This window comes from Ascaphus truei, chromosome 1 (genome assembly GCF_040206685.1).
Source record: "Ascaphus truei isolate aAscTru1 chromosome 1, aAscTru1.hap1, whole genome shotgun sequence".
Classification (NCBI taxonomy): domain Eukaryota; kingdom Metazoa; phylum Chordata; class Amphibia; order Anura; family Ascaphidae; genus Ascaphus; species Ascaphus truei.
Window position 1 is genome coordinate 166936867 of NC_134483.1, and position 21014 is coordinate 166957880.

The 21014-nt window shown below is 47.0% G+C and overlaps 1 long non-coding RNA gene across 1 annotated transcript in view; it reads left to right on the forward strand.

The window, feature by feature from the left end:
• Window positions 1–8016, forward strand: part of LOC142493615 (uncharacterized) — a 30762-nt gene extending 22746 nt beyond the window's left edge. The window contains exons 2-4 of the long non-coding RNA XR_012801163.1: window positions 446–515; window positions 1117–1219; window positions 7171–8016. This is a non-coding gene — a long non-coding RNA (uncharacterized LOC142493615). The remainder of the gene's footprint in view (window positions 1–445; window positions 516–1116; window positions 1220–7170) is intronic.
• The last annotated feature ends 12998 nt before the right edge of the window (window positions 8017–21014 follow it).

Genomic DNA, 21014 nt, shown 5'->3' on the forward strand with positions numbered 1-21014 from the left:
GTTATTGCTTTATACAATGATTGTCTTTTCAACTTTAGACACCAACACACGACTGTGTTGTCTATTCCCCGTGTGGTTCATGTTTCCTCTTGTTTTCAGATGTTCTGGTTGACGTTTTGCTACTCACATACCTGAAAACTGTGGGGAAATAACATATTGACAGATTACCTTTGGTTATTCACTCTTATTTGGTTTCAAAACTTTTCTCAACCAAGGGGTCATCTGGAGATGACCTGTGGTAGTCTGAGCGCTGGCTCTGGGGAGCCCCCGGGTTCCCAAGAAAATAGCATCTAAATTACAATCATAAATAATATGGCTGCTGGTGTCAGCCTCACCATGATAGCTAATGGGAAGGCGTAATATCGATGGGAGATTAAGTGACCCGCGGCCATCTGTTATTATATTTTTCAGACTTCACTGACACTTTCAAATGCTATTTTCTTAGGAACGGAGAAGGAGAAGGAGCTTCAGACTACCACAGTTTAACTGTGGGGGACCTCTTGGTGCAGATAAGGGTAACATTTAAAATAAAACATTGCTGCTTTCAAAATAGTAAAGTATTAATTGACCTCCCATGACTCTTAGAGGGGCAAGTGAGAAAAGGATAATATTAAGTAATTAGAACAGTGTTTTTTTAAAAACTTTTTTTTGGTTAAGGAATCCTATAATTATATTGTGAAATTCTGAGAAACCCCAAACCTCTCTCTAATAGCACGTCTGAGATCAGATGCATTATAAGGAACGCCATCCCTCTCTAATAGCACATCTGAGATCAGATATATTGTAACTAACCCCAACCCTCTCTAATAGCGCGTCTGAGATCAGATATATTGTAAGTGTGACCCTTGTACCCCCCTCCCTAAGTGAGATTGGGGGTAAGCTGTAAAGAGGCTACTGGTGCTGCCTTTACCTGTTGGCTCACAGGGGCCTAAGCCTCCACCCTGGGGAGCCCGGGGTGATATAATACAATACTCTCGGTGCAGCACCTCCACCTGTGAGGGATCCCAGTGTAGTGGGAGGAGCCCCTCACAGGACCCAATAACATAAGCACACACTGTGTATAAAACAATAACATTTACTGGCACAGGAATAATTCGCTCTAATGGTCTCTAATAGGTACAACTGCCCACAAGCCTGGCACGGCCGTAAACCACCACCGTGTTCCCCCACACCGTGTCCACAGAGAGTCCCACATGTGTGAGACAGCGCTGCCCACTAGGTGAGGAGTACTTGTTGGTGCACTTGTTGTATAGGTACCGATTGGAAATCAGAGGGGATCCGCTGATCCAGCGATGTCATCCACGACGAGTCCCGCTGGAGTGTCCCACACAAAGATAGTCTCTGATCTCAAGCAGGGTGGTCTGGTCCCAGACCACAATTATCAGGGCTGCGCAGCATTGCAGCTGTGTCCCTGAACTCATCAAACAGCTAATGGGGCAGGGTCCCTACCTAAGGGCCTCTCCCTGTAGCTGCCACAAGCTTCCCAAGTGAGTCGGGACCTAGCTGGGGCCTGGGGGGAATTTGGCTTAGGACCCCTGCACACATACACCCTCCCCCTATCTGTGTCCCTGCTCCAACTGACTATTTGAGTGTGCCAAATGTATCTATCCCTGCAGGGGAATCCTCGAGCCCTATTGGCTGCTGTGGGTCAAGTGGTGCCTTGCCCCTATGCACCCTGGGGCTTGTAGTCCCCGCGGAGCCTATCCCTATCAGCCACCGCATGAACCTAGCATACTGCGCTTGCGCGTCTGTAATGGCCGTCACGGGGAAACTTCTGCGCATGCGCAACTGGGTAATAGAGGAGTAAAAGTGGGTAATGGCTGCCGGAGCTTGTCCTGCGCATGCGCAACCTCTGCGTGTGCGTGCACACTCCAACATGGCGGCGCCCTGCAGAGGGGGCCACCGGCCAGCCCGCCGCCACCCGCAACATCCCCCACGGCAGCAGAGGTATGGGGGGGCAAACAGGAGGACCGGAGCACCAGAGGGGACCAGGGCTACACTAGGAACCCCAACCCTCTATAATTGGGTGCCTGAGATCAGATGCATTGTAAGGAACCTCAACCCTTTCTAATAGCGCGTCTGAGATCAGATGTATTCTAAGGAACCTCCACCCTCTCTAATAGCGCGTCTGAGATCAGATGCATTGTAAGGAACCCCCACCCTCTATAATAGCGTGCCTGAGATCAGATGCATTGTAAGGAACCCCAACCCTCTCTAATAGCGCGTCTGAGATCAGATGCATTGTAAGGAACCCCAACCCTCTCCAATAGCGTGTCTGAGATCAGATGCATTGTAAGGAACCCCAACCCTTTCTAATAGCGCGTCTGAGATCAGATGCTTTGTAAGGAACCCCAACCCTCTCTAATAGCGCGTCTGAGATCAGATGCATTGTAAATTCTTCTGTATTTAGTAGAATTTTCAAATGACCTGAAAATTGAAGGGAACCCTTTAGGAAGGCCCAGGGCCCAGGCACTTATTAAAAAAAGTGAATACAAAAAGGATGGGGGAGCACAATAGTTGGAAACAGGCAGTGTTGTAGAACTGGTAATCGCTTTTTAAAATAAAGTAGTTATATCCTGAGTGAGTGTGGTAGCTCAGGTGTCTAATGTCTAATTTGAAGGATAGACACACATGGGTTCGTATGTATTGGTGAAAGAATAGAATAAGAGTAAATACAACTTACACGGCCTTGTGTAAGCCCAATCGCATCAAGGTTTCTTTTGGAATCCCGTGTGCTTCTGGTGAGGCTTTTCTTCTTGCGGTGTGGGTTCTTCTTCTTGGAGTATAGGTTGCTTGCTTCGTTGGTTCAGAGTGCCGCTCCAGGAGGATTTCCTCTCGTATAAACAGAAAGGAGGATAGGGTTAACACATATACATATATACGTCAAAGTGGGGGAGGGGATGGTGTGTTTATAGACCACCATAAAAATATATTATACTCTTGCACTCACACGGGCTGGTGTGAGTGTGCTCTTATCTTGGTATCTTGTTTTCTTATGGGTGTTACCCAATTAGTATCAGGTGATGAAAGGGTGGGGTACAATGGTGTATATGGTAAAAATAACACAATACTCACACGGGCCAGTGTGAGTACACACTTCTAGCGGTATCTTTGTTCTTCTATTCCTGATGTAGCTGATGGTGAAGATGGGGTATAACGCATATAAAAGACACTAGGGTCTGGAGGGTACAAACTAACTTTAATAAAAAACATGAGAAATAAAAATAAAAACAAAAACAGAAACCAACGTTTCTTAGGGAAGTAAAAGCAAAGGGGGGACAGTATGGTGTATAGTAGTAGGGGGTCCCGCCTTCCGCGTCCGGATGGGGAGCTACAACTACACCTCTGTCTCCTCTGTGATGTGCTGTTAAAATGTTCCAGGTAAAAGAGCAACGCGTTTCGTCCAAGTACTGGACTTCCTCAGGCTCTGTAGAGGAAGCAACTTATTAAAAAAACACTGAATAAGAAGCATAAGGATATTTACTCACATGCATTTTTGTGGAGGACTAAGAGAATAACCTTAAGTTTATCAAAATCACATTGATGGGCAGCTCCTCTTTTTGTACTAATTTCTTTTTTTTTTGCATTACCAAATCTGTACAATAGGTTAGTAACACGAAACAGTCAAGAGTAAACATCAGCCCAAATGTCGTATGCAAATGCCGGATGTGCAAGCCAAGGCTTTCTCATGAGTAGTGTTTGCCTTAATTTAAGTATTTGCATGGTTTCGTGCCAACTTCAAATGCTAGGAAAACTCTATACTTCACAACAGTTCCTGCAAATTGTTTGCAGCACAGTTTAATGGCGGATTCCAATACCTTATAAAATATTCAGAGCCGAGGACCACACATGACTGTTATTTCGAGCAGGGTAGTTTCATTGGAATTGGTTAGCGTGTTTCTATTGCAGTATTTCTTTGTGTTATGACTGAGACTTTCAAAACAGCGGCCCCCATTTTTTGTTTATTTTCTTAAAAATTGTACCTGTGCCTGGGAGTTCCCCAGGGCTGAGCCGCATTTCCCTGACCTCTGCAGAACCCCGAAATATTTGAGCCATGGGATCACCAATAGAAAGTCACAATGTCTGGAACTGGAGGGGGGCACCCGCAGGACGGTGGCGGGGTGAGTGGGGTCGGTTACATGGGACCCCCTGGTTCAGGTAGTGTAAAAAAAAAATGTTTACTGTGTATCCTTTTTCATATAACAACAGACAAAGAATCCCCAATGCACATCCAATAGGACAAATTATTTAGTTCATTACTACCTGTTTTTTCTCTGTTTGTGCTTCCCATAAGTATGGGTCATTTAGTTAAATCTTTTGGCAAAAACATGTCATGCCGGCAACCAAGTCAAGGCATAACCTCTCGCCAGGCCCTTCACTACCAATTTTATACTGTCTTATGTATTTCTTCCACTGGACAGAGAGAAGAGGAAATAAGACAACATGTTTTCATATAGTCCCATCCTTTTTGATCTATAGAGAAGGGCTTTTTATACTAAACTATAAACTATAGTCTGGAAAAAATTGGATAAATAGCAATTGGGAATTCTCTCTTAGGCTGCGCTTATAGTGCCGGCGATGCGACCGTCGTGTCAAAACAAATGCATTGTCACTGTAGCAGGCGATAATAGTGGACGCGATAGCGCGACAGAGCGACGTAGCGACCAAAAATTTGGTAGACAGTATTATTTGATTTTTGGAGAGACAGTCGCCACATGTGACGGCCTCTAAACCAATCACAGAGCGCCTATTGCACTCTGCCCTCCCCCTTGGTGACGTCACTGGCCTTGTCGCCAGCAACGTCTCAAACATAAATACAACTTTCGCCAATGGCGACGGGTGATGTCATCGGTCGCGTCGCCTGCACTATAAACGCAGCCTTAGATTACGTCATTTGACTTGGTATCTCAGCCAAACACGTTTCGCAATTGTATCTGTGACCGATGAGAACGTTACAATTGAGTTCAAAGTACTAGTTACAAGGAAAGACAGGGACAATTTACTTGGAAGGCTAGTCATTTGGCCATAGTGCACCTGTAAAATATTCAACCAGGTCAGCAGACTGCTGCAGTGAATCATCATTTATAGTTCATCAGAACAGAGGAAGGAAACATGCCTCCCATTTATTCCACTGCAGGCAGGCGTATGAGGGGGTGTGGTGTCTTGCTAACCTTGCTAAACGACATTAAGCAATATACGTGGTAAACAGGTTGTGACGTTAATTGCAGCAGGTCGGGTTGAAAGAAGCAAACAGATCTTTCCCCCCTTCTCTCTGCCTGGGCCGTATAGTAAATACACATAAAAGAGGCACTTAACTTCACAAGTTTATAACTATTAGGGCATAATATAAACGCCATCACATATTTACAGCACAATGCAGTACTCTATTATTGTTTTTCAAAACAGTTTTTAGTGTTGTTGTTTGTAGACCCATTTTGCAGCAGAGAGCCGCTTGTTGCTTGAAACACTGACTTGATAGGGCTTATTCAGTAAGCTGAGAGGCTGGAGTTTCTACAGTATGCAAATATGCACAATTTTTGTATGGAAGAGATCTCGCCATATTCATTAAGCAGTTCTTGCATATCTAAACCGTGCAAAAATGATATTTTATGTAGCGCTTTGTTTCTGGCTGTGCAATATGTACAGGCAGCAAAAAAAATCTTACAAAACCAAATATAATGATTATGCTCCTATGCATGTTGTATATACACATATTGGCCTACAGTTAATAAACAGTGCTAAGCCTTAATTCTTATGAGTCTGGGCCTTAAAGTAGCAGTCCCCCCCTGTTTGATTTTATTTAACCCTTTTTTTTGTACCAGGAAGCAAACAGGGCATCTCCAGATCTAAAACACGCTTGTTCCTATCCCATCCAGGTGAAACAAAATGTGAGGTTTTAAATCTCCTGTGTGATGTGAAATACCAATAAGTACTGCACTATTTTTACCAGTAAGCTGAAATTAATGTGCTTCAGCTCCCAGAACCCCCTGTTTCTTATCCTAGAACAAAAAATTGGGTTTCTAGTAGACTGCTGCTTTAAGCTTTCCTAAGGCTTAGCACAGTATAGTAAATGTGTTGTATATATTTCAAGGCTCAGGGCAATACAGTTCACCTCTGGGGAACACAAGGGCCATATAAAGTTAAAGCCAAAACCTGTTGCAGATGGATTGCTGCTTGAAGGAGACATTGGGGCCGGATTGTGCTGTATTTGGACACTCTGTCCAGTAAAAAATGAGAGGTAATACTGGACATGTATGTGTATACCAGTATTACCTCTCTCTACATACTGACCTGTCCGACTTGGGGGGCCGCGAGATTTCCCTGAGCAGGGAGAGAGCAGGGCTGTTGCTAGGGGGCTGGGCTGCTTGCTCCATCCTGATTGGCTGCATTACCAAGCAGCAGCCTATCAGGGGGAGGTGTCAGGAGCCTGGGGGTGGAGCCAAGGAGAAGGAAACAGCATGGAGCGGAGAGGTGTGTGTGTCTTGAGCGCGTCGTACCTTTCACCATTGTGTCCAGTATTTTTGGAGAAGCCACCTGGCAACCCTACGTTATAATAGAAATCCAAATGACAAATTAACACAATTGCTCAGAACAAAGGAAAAAGTTACACAATATGCACTTTCAGGACTTTGCATCACTTTGACAACTAGTCCTGAAACAGATGTTAGGTAACATAAAGACCAAGATCCAGAAAAGGGTGCAAAGCCCCAGCTCTCATTCATATGAATGGGAATAAAGGTGTGCTAAAGCTTAGCACCCTTTTGTACAGTATATCTGGGCCAAGGGTTGTCATCGCACATATAACTGCGGTGAAACATTAACGCCCAGATCCACAAAAGGTTGCTAAGATTTAGCGCTTTTGTAGATCTGGGCCTAAGAGCACAAAGGCAAATTAAAATTGTCCTTTTTAAAAAAAAAATCAAAAAGTCAAAGTCACTCTGCATTCAATGTTATTTAACGTGTGCGGTGGAGCTAAAATGTTTGAGTTACCCTAAAGCACCTTCATTATTTTTAAATTGAATATAGGTTCAGTACTGTAGCTTTTCAGGCACTCTGCCAGACTGTGGCTTTTTAACTACATACGTTGTGTTTACAGTGCATATTTTAAATATGACTCAATAGCACCAATGAACTGCTTTTTTCTTTCTTTTTTCCCGGTTTCGTTTGAAGAGGTGGTTGTACTGTATCTGTGGATTAAGCTGCCAGAATCTAGAGGATGACCTGGGGTGGAATTCCATGGTTCATGTGAACTTTCACGGCATATATGATACGTTTTCTGGATATTTTCTATTTTTCTATATATTAATTTTTTTATGTATTTTATTTAAGTCGTTTTTTGGCTTAAGCAGTTGTTTCTATTTTTTGTTATTATCTTTGGCTACCTATAGTCACGTGTTGATGCTAAAATACCTCACTCAGTGTCACTAGTTTTTAACTTAGTTAGTAGAGTCATCACCTATAACTAATACATTGAATATATATATATGTAGCCAGGACTGATTCTTGGTTACCAGTCTGCCCCCACTGGCAGTAAGCCCTTGTAAGAGCAGGCCTGCCAGTACTCATCATGGGTTTTCCCCACTCCCTACAGTACCCTTGAGTGACAGGGGGAGGAGGTGGAACCATGCCTGAGTATGCCCAATCGTGGGTCAGACCTGGTGCCCTCCTCCTGGCTGTACTTAAGGGGGATTGCCGCCCAAATTCAGAAATGCCTCTCCCCACATGAGAGAGGCAGGTCACACAGCAGAGTGTCTGAGCATTGGGCCTTCTCTGTAACTCTTCCCCTCGGGGGAAAGTGAGTGTGGACTTTCCTCTGCCTCTGCTAGAGGGGCAGGGAAGAGCAAGGACAGCTGCAGGGGCCGTTGACTCGTAGTGGATGTCCAGGGACCATCCTACAGCTGGATAGACCACCAGAGACTGCATAGGGCAAAGTCCTGCTGTAACTGCATTGTACTGTACAGAATAAAGACGTTCCTGTTTCATATACTTCCTGCCTGGTGTGTGATCTTACTGGGGAAGGAGAGGGAGTATTTCTACTGTAGGAGATCGCCTCTATGCATCTGGAGCCTGCAGCAGATGGAGGCTCTGCACTGCTAGAGAACCATGTGGGGGTATGTACCCCAGAAACCTGCCCTGTGTCCTCACAACCATCGGCGGACGACTCCTCCTGCTTATGTATGTATGGCTTTACTTATATAGCGCCATTAGTGTACATAGCGCTTCACAGCAGTAATACACATGACAATCATATAAATAACAAATAATACAAACAACAGATCATTGGAATAAGTGCTTCAGACATAAAAATAAAATTTCGGAAGAGGAGTCTCTGCTCCTAAGAGCTTACAATCTAATTGGTAGGTAGGAAGAAGGTATAGAGACAATAGGAGGGAATCCTGGTAAGTGCATCTGCAGGGGGCCAAGCTTTATGTATCATTGTCTAGTATTATCCACGGTGCTACTCATATGTTTCTTTAAGCAAGTGTGTCTTAAGGTGGGTCTTAAAGGTGGATAGAGAGGGTGCTAGTCGGGTATTGGGGGGAAGGGCATTCCAGAGGTGTGGGGTAGTCAGTGAGAAAGGTTTAAGGCGGGAGAGAGCTTTAGATACAAAGGGGGTAGAGAGAAGACATCCTTGAGCAGAACGCAAGAGTCGGGATGGAGCATAGCGAGAAATTAGGGCTGAGATGTAAGGGGGGCAGAAGAGTGTAAAGCTTTAAAAGTGAGGAGAATTGAGTGTGAGATGCGGGATTTGATAGGAAGCCATGAGAGTGATTTGAGCAGGGGAGACGCTGAGACAGATTTAGGAAAGAGTACAGTGATTCTGGCAGCAGCGTTTAGGATAGATTGTAGGGGAGACAGGTGAGAAACAGGAAGGCCGGACAGCAGGAGGTTGCAGTAATCGAGACGGGAGAGAATGAGGGCCTGAGTCAGAGTTTTAGCAGTCGAGCAACAGAGGAACGGGCGTATCTTTGTTATATTGCAGAGGAAAAAGCGTCGGGTTTTAGAAAATGTTGAATGTGAGAGGAGAATGTGAGAGTGGAGTTGAGTGTGATCCCTAGGCAGCGTGCTTGGGCTACTGGGTGAATGATACTTCTACCAACAGTAATGTGGAAGGAGGTAGTAGGGCCAGGTTTGGGAGGAAGTATGAGGAGCTCGTTTTTTTTTCATGTTAAGTTTAAGTCGGCATAGGGCCATCCAGGATTATATTGAAGAGATACATTCAGAAATGTCGGTCTGTACAGCAGGTGTAAGGTCAGGGGTTGAAAAGTAAATTTGAGTGTCGTCAGCATAGAGGTGATATTTAAACCTAAGAGATGTTATTAGGTCACCTAGAGAAAGTGTGTACAGAAAAAAGAGAAGAGGTCCCAGGACAGAGCCTTGGGGTACCCCCACAGAGAGATTGATAGAGAAGGAGGAGGTGTTAGCAGAAGAGACACTGAAAGTACAATGTGAGAGGTAAGAGAAGATCCAGGATAGAGTTTTGTTCCGAATACCAAGAGTATGGAGAATGTGAAGGAGAAGAGGGTAGTCCACCGTGTCAGATACTGCAGAGAGGTCGAGTAATATGAGAAGACTGTAATGACCTCTGTCTTTGGCAGCATGGAGGTCATTAGTTATTTAAATGAGGGCTGTTTCAGTCGAGTGAGCAGTGTGGAAGCCAGATTGTAGAGGGACTAGGAGAGAATGGGTGTTGAGAAAGTGGAGCAAGCGAGATAAAATAATCCAGGAATGGGGGAAGGGGGGAAAAGGGAGGGGTGAGGGATGCTCCCGCATCAGCAGGTATAAAGTAAATGAGGAATAATATGTTAAGCCGGGTACCGGTGCAAAAGAGGAAAGGGTATAATTAAGGCAAAAGAGAGAAAAAGTTCCTCCTTGAATGCACTCGGACAGGCTAGTGATAGATGATAATGAGTGTATTTAAAAACCTTTTAATCACAGGAGAAGGTTAAAATGAATTGTATAGAGGGGCATGGTATATATGATATAATCCAAGGCCAGCCCCTGATAGGCAAACCAACAGAGTCGTCCTCAATCGTGAGGAAATATAGGTATAACAACACCTTAATGTGGGACTATGTCGCTTAGATAATCCCCTTTACTATAATACCAGATCTAAGGGCCCATAAACCATACGGAGATCCTTTTGTCAATAATTCAATGAACCTAAAATGATACAGGTCACTGAAGCTAAGTCTGGAGACCCTCCAGACTTAGCTTCAGTGACCTGTATCATTTTAGGTTCATTGAATTATTGACAAAAGGATCTCCGTATGGTTTATGGGCCCTTAGATCTGGTATTATAGTAAAGGGGATTATCTAAGCGACATAGTCCCACATTAAGGTGTTGTTATACCTATATTTCCTCACGATTGAGGACGACTCTGTTGGTTTGCCTATCAGGGGCTGGCCTTGGATTATATCATATATACCATGCCCCTCTATACAATTCATTTTAACCTTCTCCTGTGATTAAAAGGTTTTTAAATACACTCATTATCATCTATCACTAGCCTGTCCGAGTGCATTCAAGGAGGAACTTTTTCTCTCTTCTGCCTTAACAAGCGAGATAAAACAAGACATTCAAGGAGATTAGAGGCAAAAGGCAGAGGGAGACAGGTTGATAGTTAGAAAGACAGGTAGGGTCAAGTTTGCTGTTTTTCAGTAATGGTATAACTGTTGCATGTTTGAAAGAAGAGGGAAAGGTACCAGAGTAGAGGGAGGAGTTAAAAATGTGTGTGAGCATGAGGGTTATAGTAGGAACAAGAGTAGGAACAAGAGGTTTTCGGAGATGGGAGGGAATGGGGTCAAAAGGGCAAGTGGTAGAGGGAGAGGAGGAGATCAGCAGTGACACATCCTCTGAGACAACGGAAAAAGAGTCAAGGAAGGCAGGAGGAGAGTTGGGAAGTGGTGTAGGATGGGAGGAGGAAACGGGAGATGTTATGACGTATGAATTCCACCTTTCCTTAAAATAGTCAGCAAAGTCCTGAGGTGAGATGAGGAAAAAGAAGAGGCAGCTGAGGGTGGTTTCAGTAGAGAGTCAAAGACAGAAAAGAGTCGACGTGGGTTAGATTTTTGCATGTTGATTAGTGAAGAAAAGTAGGTTTGTTTAGCTTGAGAGAGGGCAGAGTTGAAACAGGATAGCATAAATTTGTAGTGAAGGAAGTCTGCGAGAGTGTGAGATTTCCTCCAGAGGCGTTCAGAGGAACAAGTGGAGTAACGCAGCATGCGCGTGTGGGAATTTAGCCAGGGTCTGGGGTTAGAAGGGCGAGGATGGCAGAGAGAAAGTGGGGCATTTAGATCGAGAGAGGAGGATAAGGCAGAGTTGTAGTTCCTGACCAGGTTGTCAGGGTCTGGACCAGAACTGAGAGAGGAGCGTAAAGTGGACTCGAAGGCTGGTAGGTTAATAGAGCACAAGTTTCTGCAGAAACGAAGGGTAGATGGAGATGGAGAAGGGGAGAAGTGAGAGAGAGAGAAAATGAGATGAGGTGATGGTCAGAGAGAGGAAAGGGGGACATGGAGAAATCCGAGAGAGAAAAGTTTTTAGTGAAAACCAGATCTAGATAGTGGCCATCCTTGGGGGTGCTGGCTGCAGTCCCCTGTTGAAGGCCAAAAGAAGAGGTTAGAGAGAGAAAGCGGGCAGCCCAGGGGAGAGAGGGGTCATCAATGTGGCAGTTGAAGTCCCCAAGGAGAAGAACAGGAGAGTCTGAGGAGAGAAAGAAAGAAAGGCAGGATTCAAAGTGAGAGAGAGACTGAAGTAGAGGTAGGTGGGTGATACATGACCGCCATGTGAATAGGGAGAGGAGAGAAGATCTGGACAGTGTGGGCCTTAAAGGAGGGAAAAGCAAGAGAGGTGGGAATAGGAAGGGTTCGGCAACGGCAGAAAGAGGAGGAGCCCCACGCCTCCACCCCTGTCACCAGGCACAGATTGTGGGAGGCCAACATAAGAAAGGGTAGCTTCCAGAGTAGAGTCAGGCTGAGTGAGCCAAGTCTCAGTTATAGCAAATAGGAGCAGAGTGTGAGAGAGAAAGAAGTCATGCACAGAGAGGAACTTGTTAGAGAGGGAGCGAGCATTCCAAAGGGCACAGGAGAAAAGGAGAGAGGAGGGAGGGTGGCAGGGGACTGGTATGAAGTTGGAGGGGTTAACACCAGAAAGAGTAGAAGTTGCATTTGGCAGACGAGGGTGAAAGCATGTAGAAATAAGGCAGGGACCAGGATTGGGAGAGCTATCCCCAGATGCAAGGAGGAGAAATATGGATAGAAAGAGAATGTGTGAGGATGATTTGAAGGGGTGTGTTTTAGTGCAAGGGGTATAGCTGTGTAGTGACAGAGGACGCAGGTAAGAAATTAGTTCACGTGAGCTGAGAAATGGCGAAGAAAGCAGAGATGGAGATATAAGAATAGAGTTGGAGACATGAGGCTGGTAGAAAGAAGTGTGTAATTTGAAGACAACTGAGGTCATAGCAACTATGAACAGTAAAGGCGGCATCACAGCAATAGTTAAGTGCTGAGGTGTGCAGTCTGGGATCGATAATATCTTCCTTTCCAGCGTAGATCAAATGCAGGAATCAGAACCAGTAGGTTTTGTCCACTTGTTCACTCCTTTTGAACTTCCTTTTAAACTTCAGCACTAACATTCTACTTTAACCTGGCTACTTACCAACAGGTAGCATGCATGACACACGCTGTAATGGCAGAATCTCCCATCGGATGGGGGAAACACCATTCCATTTGGAGACGCTGCTGAGATACTGCTCAACAAGACAGGTTTTCAGCGATGCAAGGCTAGAATTAACAAGGTATGCTTCCAGAGCAAGTGCTGCAGAAGGAGGGAGACTAGGTGTAGGTCCAGGGGACCGTCCCCAGTAACGGAACTATGGCCTAGACTGCCCTATCGGGTGAATGGTCTGGAGACGAAAGGACAATTGCTGTTCTGAGTCAACCTGCGACTGATGCCGCCCAGGGCATCTGGAGGGCCAGGATCACCTGAAGGAGACTGGGGGATCAGGATAGACGGGGTGGTATAAGCTACTGCTAGTGAATGTCTTAGGAGGGGTGCCTGACGTACAAGGTGCCGAGACCCCTCTGCTGGAAGAACGCCCAGAGTACTACTAGCTGTAGCCAGACTGTGGAACCACAGAGTGCTTGTGATGGACTGAGAAGGAGTGCAGCGTATTGAAAAGAGCTTTGCTATCCTGGGGTATAACCTACTCTCGGTAGACAGCTAACCATGTGCTGTGGAGACCTACAAGGAACGGGTTCTTGCTGGAATCGCGAGTCCCGCCGGTTCAGCAAAAGAACTGTACTCAAAATGGAGGTTCCTTTGCCTGGGACCGGACCACGTTGTTCGCCCTACCTAAAATGGTGGTTCCCGCCGAGAATGGGAACTACGTGGGAGGCTTGCAGAAAAGCTGCCCGCCTTTTGCAAAGTTCTGCAAGGGTCTGGCGCGAAAGCCAGGACCTCACCCAAGCGATGTGACTGGTCAGCCAGGAGTCAGAGTCACGTGCTGTCCGAGTGTGCCCCACCTCTAATCTCCACCAGAGGGAGGGGGCACTGTGACAACTAATGCCCAGCTACTACTGAAGATAAGGGAGGAGTCGGATGTGGCCAACCGCAGCCTCAGTTCTTCGGAGCCTGACGAGCAACAGGAGTCAATTTACCTTTGCTCATGTGCCCGTGCCTACAAAGAGACATAACTATGTCCAGCGAGCTGGAGTTCATGCACTACCATCTACCAGGTGGCCTCCTGGTAGTGAAGGTGGATGGGAAGAGCTACCTCAAATGCCTCTGCACCAAGTGCGATTTTCCAGGCGGCGACCTGGTATGGGGTGCCAAGTGTGCCCGATGCGGAGCCAGATTTCTAAAGCCCACGCTGCAGCGGCCTATGGCTTTCACAGAAAAAGATGCGACTGACACCAATACTTGGGCGGTCGATGCTGCTACATCATCTACCTCAGCTATGGAGGTTCCTGAGGGACCATGCGCCCATGAGGATGGTCCAGGGGGTTCGTGCTCCCTGATGATTCCAGAGCGATCTGAGATGGTTCCAGACCCGGTCCCCGCAGAGGAACAAGAGACAGTCAGCGATCCGGAACCAACACCAGAGCAACCGGGTAAGGTGACTGCCTGGGGTGATGAGGAACCGCTGTTGCCAGAGGTGCAGGTGCTGGAACAGGCCCTGCTGATTGCCACTGATGACCCGGAAATGCTCCGGTACCTCTCCCATGCGGAAGTGTCCCTACATTCGTCTAGTACCAGTAGCCGTCGGTCGTCCGTTGTGTTTCGGCCAATGACGGATGCCCAGACTGAAGCCACAGACGAACTGACCCTTCTAAGCAGCTCCAACCGACGACAGAGTCTGACCCTGATGACAGCAACCGTGAGACCTGCGGGGAGGAAGAGCACTCCGATCGTGGAGGTGCCCAGCGGCCTAACCAGGGATTCTACGGCATCCATGGAGACTTACGGTGCTGAGGTACTGTAAGGAATCAGGGAACACGTCCTTTGCGACGTGTTCCCTCCTTACCTGTCTTATCTCAGACCTCCGCTCTGGCACCAGCATGTGTGTGCACCCCCGCTCTGCTTACAGAGCGCGCACGCGCAGCTCTTATAGTGTGCCATGGAGCTTAGCTACGCCCCCTCGGACGTTCTGCGCTTCTCTCACACGCGGCGCACACATGTGATGACGTGCACCGCTCCCCAGCTGTGTGGCAAGTACTCGTTTAGCCCACTTGTCTCCTGCAACCAATCCTTGCTTCCGCAGAGGCCGCACCTCCGCCTCCTTTGCTACTGGTTCCTGTTCCTGTTAAATACCCTGCAGTTCCTATCACACATCGCTGAGCATAACTTGCTGTAGCCTTGAGCTCCTACGTCCGTTGTGCCCTGCTCCCTGTCCTGTGTTCTCTTGCAGTTAACCTTTCGTGTACCGACCCGGCTTGACTTTGGAACCCCTCTGGATACTGACCCCGGGTTACCCTCGACTCTGCAGATATCTTCAACCCAGACCACGGTTATACAGACCACCACGATTGTAACCTCTCGAACCCCAGACCACGGCTATACGGACTTCCACGATTATGACCTCTCCAACCCCAGACCACGGCTAACGGACTTGACTATTATGAACTCTCCATTCCAAGACCTTGTCAAGTATCGACGAACCCACTCTCTCCAATCGAGACCCGGCTACGTTTGACAATCCGCCTGCCAGGCACGCTTTTTCCTGTCCTTGCAGGCGAGGCAGTGAGCGCGCTCTGGGGGCGGGGCAGGGGCAGGGTCAGGGTGGAGGCGGGGCGGAGCAGAGGCGTGTCAGTAGGTGGAGCAGGAGGCGGGGCTAGTCCCTTGCTCCCATTGGATGTGATCAGTCACGTGACCGCTCACATCGCTTCCCCGAGCGGCAAATTTGAAACTTCCCTGTCTATTCCAATTTTCTCAGCCTCCGCATGCATCAGCGCGCATGCGGACGGGGAAACTATAGCCGCGCTGATAACAGATGCAGGGGGTTTGTGCATCTGCTCAGCGCGGCTTAGCCCGCCTCAGCGAGCTTCAATTCACTATGTCCCAGGCCTTAGGCTGCATCCCCGCTGCCGCTGAGCGTGCTTAGGCTAAGGCCCCGCTCCCTCAGTCAGCACGCCCGCACTACAGACAGGCGGCGCGCTGACAGGCAATTGACCGCTACTTGCGTTCTGCAGGGAGCGGGAGCAGCAGCGGGGGGAGCTCTGCTGCTCTCGTAAATCCCCCCCCCGCGGATGGCTGCAGCGGAGCTCAGATTCAGGGAGCGGGAGATACAAATTTTCTGCCTCTAGCTGGGCGCACCTCCCTCCTCCCGAGTCGGCCAAAAGTTAACCACAAAAAAAACAAGACACACACACACAGCTTCCCTCCCTGCTACACACACACACACACACACACACACACACACACACACACACACACACACACACACACACACACACACACACACACACACACACACACACACACACACACACACACACACACACAGGCACTCACACACAGGCAAATACACACACATTTGAATCGGAACAGGGGGGCGGGGGATCGGAGCAGAGGCGGAACACGGATTGGCGACAATCTCCTTGTAGCTCCGGCTGGCTGACGCGTCACAGCATGCAGTCAGCCACGCCGGAAGGAGCCAGTGGGGACCTCCAGAACGGAGGCAAGCAGCTGGTGGCCCGCGGCCACGCACGCTGCTGGCTGCAGCGGGACCAAGGCCTTATGCTTGAGAGCGGTGACGTCACCAACTCTCCAAGCATGAGCGCAGGCTGTCCTGCATAATTTTGCAAGCACGAGCAGGGGGCGTGGATCGGGGCTATTTCTGTGTGTAATGTGTGTGGCTGTGTGTGTGTGTGGCTGTGTTCTGTGTGCTGTGTGCATTGACTGCTGCTGAGCATGCTTCAAAATCAATTTTCTTTGTCTCCCCAAGCGCCGAGCTTGGGAGAGCGTACGTGCGCGTGCGCCGCGTGAGTGTGGCTGTGCAGGTTCACATTCACTTAAGTAAACGCGCCAAGCACGCTCAGCGGCAGCGTGGATGCAGCCTAACACTTGCCAACCTAGGCTGAGTCCCCGCTGGTGGTGAGCGCGCTCATGCTTAGTGCATGAGCGCCGGGTGTCCTGCAACTTGCGGAGGCACGCGCGGGGGGTAGGAGGGGGGGCGCGCAATTGCGGGCTATTTGAGCAAGCTGGAAAGTATAAAACATTTATTTATAAAAGCGCCGAGCGTGTGTGCCCGCGCATGCGCGCGCATCGCATGAGCCGGAACTTGCATATATATATATATGCAAGTAACCGCGCCAAGCGCCACCCGCTCAGCGAGCTCAGCACCAGCGGGGACTCAGCCCTAAAGGGCAGAGGAGAAAACTATTGCCTTTATTTTTTCCTGTGAAACAATACAGGTGCAACAAATATTCATATAGTGCTGGCATTTTCAAAAACAATCAGTATAGTTCTGTTAAATACATGCCTTTTATGGAATCCAAGAAGATATGTAGCTTTACATTACAGAATCAGTCACAGCACAACCACTTTAAAAAAAACAACTCTTTGCCCAATATTCCTGTGAACAAAAAGCATAATGTATGTGCTCTTCTTAAAGCTGCAGTTCAGTCAATATCCTGCATGAGTGTTTTTTTTTAATAAATCAGTTCTGTAGTAAGAAAAAATACTTTGAGCATTTTCTGTTTTTAAAAAAACAACTTTGAAAGACCAATTTTCTTGTATTCTATTTTAACAGCCATTTACTAAGGCACTGCCCCTTCATGTCCTGTCACAAGCCCTGGCACACCCCTTTGTCAGCCCTGCCCTCCCTCTAGCACATGTCAGTGCAGGAGTGCTCATGAATATTCATGAGCTTCCACTCACGGACAGAAGCAGATTAAAAACAGATCCCTTCACTAATTATGTCACCAAATTTCGCCGATCAATACATGGAGAATGAATTGACTGGCAGCTATACAGTTCTTTAGTTAAGAAGAGATTGCACACATGAAACTATTGAAGTAAAAAAATAAAAATAAAATAAAAACTGAACTGCAGCTTTAAGTATCTTGCAGAATATCCCTTTTCCCTTACCACTTATTGCCAGACAGACTAGCATTGCTCTGCAATGTGTTTCAAGCACCGCTGCCATGGGGAGGGTTAAGGAGAACATAGCTCCAAGGACTTCTAAGTTGCCCTTGTTGTGGTGCTTTTTCTGGGCTCGTGTTGTTGATCTTGCTTTACAGCAGCGATAGCAGCCTCAGCCCTGCCTGTTGTGATCAAGCACAGAATGTTCTCTTCTCTGAACTGGGGCTGAACTTTTCTGACCTCACTGTGTCACAGGAACCACAGAGGTACAGTACTGTACACGCACGAAAAAACAAGCCCAAAATGTAAACGCAGAGCTGCTTTCCCTGTTTCATAACTCCTTCACTTCGAACTACAGTAACCTACAATTGTCTTTGCCTGATGCAAAGAACAGAATGTTAGCTTAGAGGAAACAGATTAATGAGCTTGCTTCTATTTCTGTTCTGAGTTCTCACTACTTGGTAACGTCTTACTTAGAAAGAAAGAAAAAAAAAGGAAAAACAACCTTGTGTGTCGAAATACCTTTTTTTTATTTTTTTTTTAACCAAAGATGGGAGATGTTATCTAGATTGACAGAGTGGGATTTTGTTATGTCAAAGTTTGCTTTCCTTAGCTTGTGATCTACAAAAAATAATAGGAAAATAACATAGATAAAGTTCTTTGCAATCGGTTGCAGCAGGCCTCTATTGTACAGAATGGATCATAACTCATTAACCTTTTACAGGGTTCAAATGTACAGTACACAGCAAAGACTTCTGAGAATTCAGTGGAAGAATTCCTAGAGCATCATGTAGTTTGCTCAGGGGCACGAGAGGGTTTCGCTCTCCAGGTTTTTTTTCTTTTCCTTTTGGTATCCACAGAAAAAAAGCACGCCTGACAAACTTTGTGTATTTTGAATTTAAAGACATTTAGAATAACTAGATCAAAGTGATCATTTGGAAATGGACCTAGAAAATAACCAACGGTGGGCAAGTGACTGCTTCTCGGCCTTTGTTTACACCTGGGTTACGTATCATTAAGAGGAGAACTAGCAGACTAGAGACCGTGATTGACATCATATGTGGTATGTGCACACACTCCTTTTTGCTGAAGTAAGATAAATACATTTTTAACTTGCTTATTGCTAGTGGGGGCAGCCATATGTTGTGCTGCAATGTATCGCTGGCTCCTCTGACAAGGAAGTGTGGTATTACAGAAATGGCCACCAAACAAATCGTGGGACCCAGGACAAATATAAGCAGCCCCCCCCCCTCTGTACACTGGGGGGTGAGGGGGAGGACAAAGCAGGTATGGGCATGGGGGAGAGGCAGAAGGGGGTATAAAGTGGTATGGGCATGGGGCTGGGGGGGGAGGGTAATAGACCTGGAGGGAAAATAAGGGTGTAATGTGCTTGGGGGGGTGGGGGAGGGGGGGGTAAAAAGAAGGTATGATGGAGAGGCGGGAGGGGGTATAAGGAGGTATGGGCAGGAATAATTAGGGGGTATGGGCAGGAATAATTAGGGGGTATGGGCAGGAATAATTAGGGGGTATGGGCAGGAATAAGGAGGGGGTAAAAGGAAGGGCCTGGGGGGAGAAGTATAAGTATGTAATGGGCCTGGGAAGGGATATAATGGAGTAGTGGACCTGGGGGTTATAAGCGGTCTAGGACATTTGGTAGTGGCCATTTCGCCATGATTAAATTAACACAGTCGCCTCGCCACGACTCCCCCCCGCCGCCGGGACATGTCACTGCTGGCTGCTAAAGTAAGTGCCTAAACCATTACCCTAAATACCCCTACCCTAAGCCCTTACCCTAAATCCTTCCATAAAATTCCCCACCCTAACCACTAAAAGTCCCCTAAAGTTGACCCTCTACCCTAACCGCTTAAATCAACCCCCTACCCATACTGTACCAGTAACATTTACCTTATAAGCGGCCTGCAGACGTGAGTTCTAGTGGCGAATTGATTGCAGTGGAAGGTCCATGTACGGCCGATACGCCGGCGGCCATTTGGTCGCGTGAAAGGGGTGTGGCCACATTTCCCATTCTGGCTATAGGGGCGTAATAGACCTGGGGGTGGGAGCATAAGGGGTTAATGGGGGGGCAGGGGGCACAGAAGGGGGTAATGGCATGTGGAGGGTATAATGGGTTAATGGGCCTGTGGTTGAAGGTATAGGGGCGTAATGGGCCTGGAGGGATATAAGGGGGTAACGGACCTGGTGGGTGTCACGAATGGCACACCTGTGAGCAAACCGGAAATGCAGTTTCTCTCAAAAACATGCAAAGTTCAATTAGAGCCCAAAACAGTACTTATTACATTTTAGATGTAATATACAAAAAGAAATACAGTGCTTAGTTTACACAAAAAAAGAATGTTACAAGAAACATACAGTACAATATATGTAGATAGTTTCATAAAATAATGGGATAGAACAAAGAGACATTCCTAGCATATGTAACCCCTCTAATATTACTGTACCTCAGAGTATACGCCTGATGCTGAGGAGGGGGCCTTAATCTGTATACTGTACGTATGTTAGCTACCACACGTGCATGGAGCCAGTAAGGGGACACAACACTTGGATATATATAACAGATTTATTTATATGGTACAGCTCAACCCCATTATAATGCGATCTGTTACGACGCGAGTCCGCTTATAACACGATGCAAGCGTGGCTCCCACTTTTCGTATTTATGAATACTTTACAACACGATTATTGGTATCTTAAATACGTTATTGTACAATGCATACAATTGTACATTATTTCTAACGTGATCCGCTTATAGCGCAATGTGATTCAATGGACCCCAAGCACAGCGTTGTAAGGGGGTTCAGCTGTATATATAGCAAACAGATATCAGTAGCCTCCTGATCGTTAGAAATACAGTAGGATCACTGCATAGAAGTCCCAGTACAACTTATCATCACAGTTCACATAAGAGCTGCGCATGTGTGTGTGTGTCATAGTCAACTGAATAAGCCTCCCAATCCTGGGTAGTCAGGCCTACTGTATATGAGGAGTACCAGTCCACCGTTGGAGCTCGTATGTTAGAATTGTGTGTAGCAGGACTATAATTCGCAAAGGTTTGTCTTTGTACCACTGTATCTCCTCCATCCGCAGTCCCTCTTGTTTCCGTGTCTCTGCCGCCTGATCTATGTGGTTCGTTAGGCTGTTGCCCATTCTGCAGGCACTGCAGTTTCCACATGGGATGTGTGCAGGTCCCTTTCACACAGCTGGCTCTTAAAAAGGCAATGCCCCACTATCTTGCTCATTTGCTGGGCTCTCAATCTAGTCTCGCTCTCCCAGCTCCGTGCAGATCTGCCTCACTGTCATGGCTGCTCCCCTTTTAAAGCTCCCTCTTAGTCTCTCCTTCTTCACCAGCCTTTCTAACGGCGTATCACAGTCACATGTCCATGGAGAGGCACCTACTAGGGGGTAGTGTTCA